This window comes from Hibiscus syriacus, unplaced genomic scaffold, assembly GCF_006381635.1.
Source record: "Hibiscus syriacus cultivar Baekdansim isolate YM2019G1 unplaced genomic scaffold, ASM638163v2 tig00110085_pilon, whole genome shotgun sequence".
NCBI classification, from domain to species: domain Eukaryota; kingdom Viridiplantae; phylum Streptophyta; class Magnoliopsida; order Malvales; family Malvaceae; genus Hibiscus; species Hibiscus syriacus.
The window spans coordinates 88227-99902 of NW_024062590.1; the positions used below are offsets into that span (position 1 = coordinate 88227).

The 11676-nt window shown below is 37.9% G+C and overlaps 2 pseudogenes; one reads left to right on the forward strand and one right to left on the reverse strand.

The window, feature by feature from the left end:
• LOC120214674 overlaps positions 1-11676 on the reverse strand; it is a 34106-nt pseudogene that overhangs the window by 16573 nt on the left and 5857 nt on the right.
• On the forward strand, positions 2852-11530 carry LOC120214675 (annotated as a pseudogene).

Here is an 11676-nt window from a genome sequence, read left to right on the forward strand (position 1 = left end):
ACACCTCACAAAGAAATTCATCATCAAAGCCTTCAGAATAAACTTGATATACTACATGTCAAAATTTGATAAAATATCCTATTTCATAAGTTCAATTCTAAACAATTTTATTTTTCAATTTTATTTCTCAATTTTTATTTCATAAGTATTCAGCTTTTACCTAAAGCTAAAGTTCATATTACGTATTAGCTTTTACCTAAAGCTAAAGTTCATATTACGTTTAAGCTTTTACCTAAAGCTAAAGTTCATATTACATTTAAGCTTTACCTAAGCTAAAATGGATGTAATTTATGTCGATATACTATTAAGAATTTATGTCATAAAGATATACGATGAACATGTTAATATGAGGTTTATTGTTTGTGGATCACCACGCCTATTGGTAGTTTCAAGTTTTTCCTTTGTTCAAAAAATAACATATGCTACTAATATTTTGTTCATCCTGTTTTATATTGGTTATTACTGTATGGCCTGCAGGACGCATCCCTATTGGGATATTTGGAAGATAGACTTAATGCCCTCTTGAGCATATAAGTAAGTTCATAGAAGTGCTTTTTTTCCTCCTTGGATGTATATCTTTAGTTTACCTATTTCAACTTATATGTTTATTTCCACTATCATCTTTTGAACGTCATAATATGAGAGATTAAACTAGTTATTGTTGTATCTAGATTTGGGTAGTCAGTTGGTGAGTTTTAATGCCAAATACAGGACATCACAAGATCTTATATTCCTTCTTTCTTTTTTTTAAACAGTTTCACATCTCCATTGTCTCATCCTAAATGTTCAAAGTGATAGTTTTATTATAATTTAGTTAACCTAAAGCTAAAGTTCATATTACATTTAAGCTTTTACCTAGGCTAAAGTGGATGTAATTTATGTCGATATACTATTAAGAATTTATGTCATATATCATATATTGAAAAACGCACCTTGTTTCCCTTTTGTTATCAATGATATGCCAGGTTCAATGGTCGATCCTCGTAATGGAGAAAATTTTAACCAAATGTGCAGATGGACTCCAGTAAGAATAACCTATCAGAAATATTACAATTAATAAGATAAGAACGTCATATAACAGAAATATTAATCGATGAGAACAAATTGACAATATGAAATATTAATCGATGAGAACAAATTGAGAATACGAAATATTAATTTTTGCGGAAAATCCTGATAACATCAACTTAGCATAAAATCCAGTGATTCAAAATGACAAGAACATCGTTCTCGTTTAGTTCTAAACTCAAAAGCCACTTAACATTGTGTTATTCTATTAATCATAGTATAAAACCAAAAATCAAAAGCCGAGAGTTAGTAGTTATATGTGTGTGTGTGTGTTTCAGTTAGTTCCTACCATGTTATGCTTGATTCTAACACGTTGCACTGTCTTTGTTTTTTCCGAAAAGAAATTGTTCATGGAGAGCTAATTTCTATTTAATATTCCTATTGTAGGATTAGTTGGCATACTTTTAAAAGAACTTAAGGATGTTCTCACTCAATTGGGGATTTCGAAGCAGGGGAAAAAGCAGGTCAATGGAATGTTTAGATTATGGACTATATTTTAATCCTCTTGTTCGAAATGTCTCTGTGGAGTCTTCTTATTTCTCTCTGTTCATTGTTTGTGGTGTTTTTCCTATCGTTTTCTAATTTCTCTTTATGTGGCTACTAATTATTATAAATTTTAATGGTGTTTGATGAGATCACACTATTTTTTACCATCATGTGACATTGGTTCTCATAGTGCTAGTATTTAGCTGTTGATATGCTTGTGTCTTTAACTCAATCACAATCAATTTTGCATATTGTTTTTGGCTTTAGTTCTCAGTAGGACCTTGTATCACTCAGTTTGTTTTTATTTTGTGGGGAGGGGGGAGGGGGTTGTACTGGTCTGTGGGATGTGATGAAGGAAAGTAATTATGGAACTCGTTACATTGTTGAGAGAGGTTACAAACTACAGTTCAGAGCACAAGATGAAACCAGCAAAACTAGGGCTTGGTAAAAAAGGAAAAAAACATCTCCAAGAGTTGTCATGACAGACTATATAAATCGGCTGCCATGGCCAAATCCCATGAAAGCTAGACATCGAACTTACTTTGAACTGCCAAAAGTAAAACCACAACTACAATGACTAAAGATTTTCAATCCGCCATTGAAGAATAGGAAAAAGACCCAACCAGCACTGAACGTACCCAGAAACATAATAGAATTAACAGAAACACAGAACTTACAAGTCGGCGATAACAATTGGACTCCGCTTTGCGAGCGAGAAGAATCCGACGAATGGTAATCTAGAAATGGTAAGCTGAAAAAGTTGAGTTCGACCTCCTAAATGGTAATCTGGAAAGCATATGGACAGTAAACAACGAAAAAGACAGAAAATTCATAAGCAGGAAACTATCACCACATTCAGAGGGAAAATGGCAGTGTGATTGGTACCTTTTAAAGAGATTTACCCTTGAAAATCAAAGAGAAAAGCAAAAGGGGAGGAAGAACATTAGGGATTCGAAATATTACCTTGGAATCCTAGAGCTTCTCCCTTGATTTTGCTGGAAAAATCTGTTGATTTTGTTGTTGGTGAGAAGGAAGATGGTGATAGTTGATCAGAGAATGAAGAAGATCAAAGGCAAAGAAAAATGGGAGTCAGGTTCGTAAAATGAATTCCCGATTTTTCCATGGTAAGTTGTTTTACGGGCAAAAAGAGTTTATTTTACGTTGACTGTAATTGGTTTTACATTGACCAGAAGCTTTTACGAGAACCAAACACGGGAATTGAGAGAAAATCAATTACGAGAATTGGTTTTCCTTAAAACAAACATACCCTTACTCACAAAATCAAACGAAACTCAGATCTATCCCTCTTCCCACTCACGACTGCCCAACCGCCCTGGCGCGGCCGACCCCTTCAACTTCCGAACCGGCCATTTCACTGTTTTTTAATTATCCCGTCCCACTCAAAACCCGTATTTCCACTCTCACAAAAGAATAATTGTTTTTCTTTCCTCTCTGGAAGAATCGTTTCAAACCCCAACACTGAGGAATAATAGTAAAAATCACTAAATCACACTAACCCCAACATTCACCTTACTTTTTCTCTTGATCTACAGTGCTACCTGTCGCCTTCAATCGCGACTTTTGCATCATCAGCTCTCGCACTGCCCTTTCTCTCTCTTCCCGTTGTTTCTTTCTTTTTTGGTATAAACAAAGGGATTTAGGGTTTTGGTTTTTTTCTTTCTTTCTTCGATATGAGTCAACAGCCAGGTCCGGGTGATAACAAGGATCCAGAGGAAGCGCCTGTGGCCCAGGCGGTTGAATCCACTGCTGTTAAGTCGAGCCCCGAGAATCCGGTTGCTGGTGTCGGAGAAGACGAGGTCGTTACTTCGTCGGAGAATTCTGAGGATTCGACAATGGAAGATGAATCGGTTAATCCGGCTTCCGTGTTTTGTATTTGGTTGAAACAGCCGAGGTCTAATTTGCAGTATAAAATGAGAGTACCTGAATTGTGCCGCAATTTTAGGTTAGATTTCGAGTTCCATTCACAGTCAACTCTGGTATTTACTCTTTTTTTGATCCATCCTTTTTTTTATTAATATGGGGTATGTATAAGGCAGAATTGTACAAAGATAACTCTCAAGTTGACGTTGAACGCTCGCATTTCCTGGTGCCCGAACTGGGAGCTCTAGGAATAATAACAATTCCTTTACCGCTGACATCGATCTTTTTTGAATGACAACTCTTTGTTTTTGTTGTTGTTTCAGTGCTGTTGCTTGGTGTGGGAAGTTGAATGCTATTGCTTGTGCTACTGAAACTTGTGCTAGGATTCCGAGGTCAGTTCTTTTTCTTTAATTGTTCTTCTTTTTCGAAGTGAAGTTTCGTGTACTGGACTTGATGGTTAGAAAATGAGCTAGTGTTTTTCCTTTTAGAATAATGATTTCGTATCATACAAGTGGATTATAGAATTATTCCGAAACCAAGTTTCTCAGGAACACTAAGGTTGTGAAACTGATTTATTCTATACTATTTAAATTAAAACTCATTTAGTGTTTTATTTATTTGTAGTTCCAGTGCAAATTCACCTTTCTGGATCCCTATACAAATTGTGATCCCTGAGCGTCCTACGGAGTGTGCAGTGTTCAATGTTACAGCAGGAAGCTTATATATACATTTTCAGCTCTTAATTGTTATAGCTCTAAAGTATTGCCATTAACGACCTGGTTGAATATTTTGACTCACGTAGCAGTGTCAAAATGTCAACTTTATAAAGTTGGATTTCTTTTTTGATTGATCTTTGTGTCTTTTTTACACCTTTGTTTATTTATGTAACATGTTTGTGGTTGTTTCATTGTTGGCATGTCTTAACAATATTAGCTCTGACATTTTTTGTGAGTTGGCTGAAATTGTGTATATGATTAGTTGCTCTGCCCATATATTGCGGATTCTCCTCGTGATTCTGTTCAGTTTATTGAATGGTCACCTACTTCTTGTCCTCGTGCCTTATTGATACCTAACTTCCATGGGAGGGTGACTATCTGGACTCAGCAATCCCAAGTAAGTTGGCTCACTAGATTGTTTGTTTGAGATACTTAATTGACCCCACTTTAAGTTCTTAACATGGCTTCCCTGTTTATAATTCCATTTCAGACTTAGTTAGTCTGGAAACATTGGTGTATTCCGTTACTTGTCATTTTGATTTATCTTTTGCTCTTTTGGGGCTATCAAATCTTACCCTGGCTTAAAATTCGATGTTTAAATGCAGGGGCCTGCTCATCTGGTTCGTGATGCTAGCTTCTGGAGGTGTGAGCATGAGTGGCGACATGATATAGCTGTTGTTACGAAGTGGTTGTCAGGGGTGTCTCCTGTAAGTGTTTTGACTATCTGCAAAGTTGATTCCAGGAAATGGATCTTTGAGGCATGAATTATTGTGTAATTTAGTATTGTGGTGCAATTTTTTGGTCTTCTAGTAAATTGCTTTAAATTTATCATCTTATGTAGAGATGATTGTACTGAATCTTCTTTCCATCACTAATGCCGTTTACGAAAAGAAAGAAGTGAAATTGGACATTCTTTATTTTGTTCTCTTATTAACATTCTTTTTTGTTCTTTCAATGGATACCTTTTCCTCAATTTTTTTCTAATTTCCCTTATTACTATATATTAATGATATGATCACTTGGTATTGATTTATGTATTTTAATAATCAGTATAGGTGGCTTTCTTCAAAATCTGGTAATCCTGCAAACTCAAAATCAACTTTTGAGGAAAAATTTCTTTCGCAACAATCTCAAAATTCAGGTTTGTAGTTTTTCCTGATAAAGTGTTTGAAAGTTGAGGTCTAGCTCACAGTTTTGTGTTCTATTCACAATTTGAGTTAGAAATAAATTTGTAAACATTCTGGATTTGTAAGGTTGACTGTTTTGTAGGATCATATAGAAGCTATTAGTGTTCTTTGATGATGAGCTCATTGGTCTGTTCTCTCTGTTTTTATATTAGTATCATTATAGAAATTTGAAAGATAGTCATTGATTGAATCTCTTTTTTAATTTATTTATTTTTTTGCAGCCAGATGGCCCAATTTTCTCTGTGTTTGTTCTGTCTTCTCTTCTGGGTCTGTTCAACTTCATTGGTCCCAGTGGCCACCTACTCAGGGTAGTGTTGCACGAAAATGGTTTTGCACAAGCAAGGGAATATTGGGTGCTGGGCCTGGTGGTATCATGGCTGCTGATGCTATAGTAAAAGACAGTGGTACCCTGCATGTGGCAGGTGTTCCAATTGTAAACCCATCTACTGTTGCTGTCTGGGAGGTCACTCCTGGCTCTGGAAATAGATTTCAAACAACTGCAAAGACCAGCACTAGTAATGGGATACCACCTTCTGTTAATCCACCCAACTGGGCAGGTTTTGCTCCATTGGCTGCATATTTATTTAGTTGGCAAGAATATTTGATATCTGAAGCGAAACAAGGGAAGAAGTTAACAGATCAAGATTTTAATGATGTTGTGTCACTACATTGCTCTCCAGTTTCAAATTTCTCAGCATATGTGAGTCCCGAGGCTGCAGCACAATCTGCAGCAACCACTACTTGGGGCTCTGGAGTAACTGCAGTTGCCTTTGATCCAACTCGTGGTGGTTCTGTAATTGCTTTTGTTATTGTTGAGGGTATTAGTCTGATCTTTAAAGTTTATTTTTGAAACTTCTTGCTGCCCCTATAACAGAGCTTATTGATTAAAATGCTAAGTTTTTAAACCTTAGAACGGCATTTTTTACCATGTAAATGAGAAAATAAGATTAGATGGATTATGTTTCTGGTCTGTATCAGCACATTTAGGTGGTAACTGAACCAGTAACTCATTGCTGTAATAATGATAACTGAACCAATAATAATTTTTTTCTGTTGATTTTGGTTGGCTTCTGAATAAGATAGTACATATTTTATCAGATGTTAGTTGGCAGCCTTTAAATTCCTGTGTTTGTGTTTTGTTTATTGTAGGACAGTACATGTCTCCATATGATCCAGATGAGGGTCCTACAATCACAGGTTGGAGAGTGCATCATTGGGAGTCTTCACTTCAGCAGGTTGTTCTCCATAATATATTTGGGAATCCTTCTTCCAGTTTTGGTGGGCAGGCACCTATGCAAACCGTTTGGGTGTCTAAAGTGGATACAAGCATACCTCCCACGAATGACTTTAAGAGTCACCAAGCAGCTGCTGTGGGACCAACTTCTGATGCTCAAAAAGCATCTGATTTGATCGCTGAGAAGGCTTATAGAGTTAGTGTTGATCCTTTTGACCTACCAAGTGATGTTAGAACCCTTTCTCGAATTGTTTATTCCGCTCATGGTGGTGAGATAGCTATCTCGTTTCTTCGGGGTGGAGTGCACATTTTTTCTGGTCCAACCTGTTGATAACTACCAGATTAATGTTGGATCTGCCATTGCTGCCCCTGCTTTCTCTTCAACAAGCTGTGTTTCAGCTTCTGTTTGGCACAACAGTAGCAAGGACCGTACCATGATGAAGATGATTCCGTTCTTCCTCCTGCCGTTTCAAGTAGTCAGACAAAGGCTAACTCATCAACCTGGGAACGCGCTATTGCTGAGAGGTACATAATTAGCTATGCTCAAGTACCGACTTGATGGATTTTTATTACAACTATTATTAATATTGTTTGAAGTAGGTTTTGGTGGAGTCTTTTGGTTGGAGTTGATTGGTGGGATGTCGTTGGCTGTACACAGAGTGCTGCTGAGGATGGCATTGGTAAACAAACTTTCACCAACTTTTAATTTTTTGACCCAAGTGTGAATCATATTTTTCCTTGGCATATGCATTTTACATTTACCATCTATGCTTATTTGATGTTCATTGTCCTTTTCAGTTTCTTTGAACAGTGTGATTGCCGTCTTAGATGTGGATTTTCACTCTCTTCCTTCTATTCAGCACGGGCAACAGTATGGACCTGTATGTCTTTCATTAGCTTTATTTTTGCAATATCTGGTCGGCTGTTGCTTTTGAAATGATTAGTTCTAGTTTGTTATTAACTTTGCTAATTATGACCTGGTTTAAAGAAGCTGTGACAAGTGCCTAAACCTAAGCCATCATGCCATCAGCTTCTTGGAAAAGAACCCTCCCTTAAACCAGCACATAACAGAGAGAACCAACAAAACAAAATAACCTATAGAAAACAAAATCGCAGGAGAAGCACTCGGACACTTTATCCATTCAACAGCTTTACTACTATCACTCTCCACCAATAGTCTGCCCCTTGAACTCCACCTAGACTTGAAAAAGAATAATATTCCTGCTTGGATAGCCTTTAACTCTGCCAGAATTGGATGTTCAAAGCAGATGAATAAGAAGCTTGAAACTTTGAAATTCTCTGTACTAATTCTTCCATTTGCTTGAATGTTCAATTTTATCTTTACTGAGCTTAGTTGATTAGTTTTATTTATTTCATTTTACCTGCTTGTTGAGTTGTCTTTATACTTTGCAGAGTCTGGACAGGATAAAGTGCAGGCTACTGGAAGGTACAAATGCCCAAGAGGTTAGGGCAATGGTTCTAGATATGCAAGCAAGGTTGTTGCTGGATATGCTAGGGAAAGGAATTGAATCAGCTTTGGTTAATCCTTCAGCCTTTGCAGAACCATGGCAGGCATCTGGCGAGACGTTATCCAGCATTGATCCTGAATCAATGGCTGTTGATCCAGCCCTTGTTCAGAGTATTCAGGTGTTACCTCTATGTTTAACTTATCTGCAGATATATTGAGTCTTTTGTTGAGCTGAAATTTTACTTTTGAAATAACAGAGTACCTGCTGTCCATTCTTTTGATGTTTCTTTATTTTTCCCCCTTTGTTTCACTTATAAATTAGCAACTTTTTTGTAGTGCAGCATAAGGTTATATGGTGGGTCTCTGATCATGTTGTCAGACTAGTGACTGTTTCCTACCTAAACAATTCAAATCTCGGGATTTAAAAATACTCTTATATGTTCTACCACTAGCACTTTCTTTCAGCAGGGCTAAGTAAGCTTATATTTTCCGTCAATGCAATATGCAGGCTTATGTTGATGCTGTTCTTGATCTGGCTTCACATTTTATTACGCGTCTGCGACGTTATGCAAGTTTCTGTCGTACGTTGGCAAGCCATGCTGTTACTGCAGGTACAGGAAGCAATCGCAATATGGTAACAAGTCCTACCCAAAGTTCGGCAACTCCTGCAACTATTGAGGGTCGGGGGCAATTGTCTTTTGATATTCAAAATTTATTAATAGAAATTGTTTTTCTTCTTCTCTCTGCTCTAATGGGTTATGCTGAAGAACTACAAGTCTCTGTTACCCTTCTCGAATTGTAACTTCAAATTTGCTGTATTTATATGCCTAAGCCAACCATGTTTTCACAGCTGGTCAAAGTGGCACCACAAGTTCGACCGGCAGCACACAGATGCAAGCTTGGGTACAGGGTGCTATTGCTAAGATTAGTGGCCCAACCGATGGGGTCTCCACTTCAACTCCGAACCCCATAACTGGCCCCTCTTCCTTTATGCCAATAAGTATTAATACAGGAACTTTTCCTGGAACACCTGCTGTTAGGCTCATCGGGGATTGCCATTTTCTTCATAGACTATGTCAACTTCTACTTTTTTGCTTTTTCTTTCGACGAGCTCTACAACCTCGTTTTGCACCAAGAAATACTGATGCATATGCACAAAAACCTCAGCCCGGTGCTCCTGGGAAAATGGAGGAGGTCAATTCTGTTGCTGCTAAGCCAACAATTATTACTAGGCCTGATGAAGCTCAAGGAGCACGAGGTGGGCAGTTGGTACCCAGAGGTAAAGGTGCTGTGGATGGTCCTGCTGGAAGATTAAAGATAGGTTCTGGAAATGCTGGTCAAGGATACACTTTTGAGAAGGTAGTATCTGTGTATTTCCATTACGTACCACTCTCACCAATTGTTGTCTCTAGATAGAATATTTGGGTAGATTTTTGGAATATCATGTTCATATGCTGAAAATGTTTCCTTATAAACTGTGTTCTGGAGTCCCAAATAATGTTTAGGATTCTGCCTTGAGGAATGGCTGCCTGGATTGATATCTTGACATAACAGGCCTCCTATGTTGCTCTGCAGGTGAAGGTTCTTTTCCTCATTCTTATGGATCTCTGTAGGCGCACCTCTGCTGCAGCACGCCCATTACCAGTTTCTCGGGTGGGGAGCAGCAGTATCCAGGTGCGGCTGCATTATATTGACGGAAATTATACAGTATTGCCCGAGGTGGTTGATGCATCCCTTGGCCCACATATGCAGGTAGGTAGATTTAATCATGCAAGTTACGAGACCTAGTTGCGTAATGCTGTCAATAATTGTTGGGCAGTTCATAAATACTGTAACTCATGATTTGCATTTTGTAGTTAGTGAGACGTACTGATAGAGCTAGTAATGTTTCTACGTGTAGTTTGCTATGGATATTGATAGAGTAATCAATATGGGTATCTATCGTTCTGTTTCCCTAATCTTCTGAACCTACAGAGCACGTGGTAGATTTTATATTAATGAAAGCAGTTTTAATTTGTATAATGGAATCCTCTTTAGAAAAAGTAAAAAAAAAATGAAAAAGGATTTAGTTGAAAGTTTTTGTGCTCGTAGACATTAGATATTCATTTTGGTTCTTCTACACTTAGATATTCTAATTATTTGAGTTCTGGATTCCGCAGAATATGCCTCGGCCTAGGGGTGCAGATGCTGCTGGTTTGTTATTGCGAGAGTTGGAATTGCACCCCCCATCGGAAGAGTGGCACAGACGGAATATGTTTGGTGGTCCATGGTTCGATCATGAGGATATGAGCTCAGATGATAGTCCCAGGCTAAGTAATTCCGTTGACTTGATAGGAGCACATTGGAAAGTTCTAATGTCCACTATGGAGCACAAACCCTCTGGCCAAGGAAGCGTCGCCTGTCTGAAAGAGATGCAGCATTTGGCTTAAACACTTTGTTGGTCTGGGTGCATATCTTGGTATAATGGGATCTCGACGAGATGTTGTGACTGCTGTGTGGAAGACTGGTCGTGAAGGTGTTTGGTACAAGGTTTGAATTTACTCTCAACTTCTTTGTTTGTCTATGTCAGTATTTACTTGCTCTAGAGTTACCACACGGAACCCTTTCAATTCCTATCAACCAGGACAGGGAAGATTTCTTGTTCCCGCCTTGTTGATAAATAGAATTCATTTAGTTCATGCATGATTTTACATGTTCATCAGTACTTCGAAAATTGTGGTGTCAAATAGAATAAGATATGACAGGAGCTTAGACTGGTATTTTGATTGGAAGGACAACTTATTTTAGGTAAGACGCTTTTTTTTGAGATAATGATATGTGCTCCTTTTGTCGGCCACGGCATAAGTGCTGGGACAGAAACGAGTCATTCCTTCTTCGTTCCCGACTTCTATCGTTGACTCTTTCTGATGAACTTCCTTTTAATAAAAATATCTATTGGTGTATATTGTGCAGTGCATGAGATGCTTGCGGCAGACCTCAGCTTTCACTTCCCCTGATTCTCCCAACCACCCTAGTCAAAACGAACGGGTGAACTGGTGGATTAGTCAGTGGGCCTATGGATGTCCGATGTGCGGTGGACCTTGGGTTCGAGTCGTGTAGAGGATGCCTGCTGAAACATTGATTCTTTATCTGGGATTCATCTCGGTTCCTCTTTTCTACGTACGGGTATGTCTCGGAAGAGAGAGCTTTCGGGTATAGCCCTCCATGGCTTTAGAAGTTGTTGCAGTTTAAGCGTAAACATAGAAACAAATGATTGGCGCATATTAACCCCTAGAACCTGTTTCTGTATAAAAACTTGTTTGATAAAATGATTTTAGGTTTTTCTTTAACATACGGCAAGTAGAACGTTGATTGCAACGGGGTTAATAGATTCCTCCTTGATAATCTGTGCTTACAAGGCAACCCAATGATTGTATAAATGTAGAGCCGTGAAGTGGAAGATCAAAAGTTGACATTATTCTTTTAAAGATAATATCTTGGATTTTTGTTTTGTTTTATTGGATTTAGAGTTATATTTATATTTTCAGTTCGAATGATTTCAAGTTAGTCGAGTAAAACATTATTTTTATCTTAAAATTAACGGAAGTGGGTTAATATGTAGAAAATTGACTAAATTATTCTCTGAAGGCAGCCGTT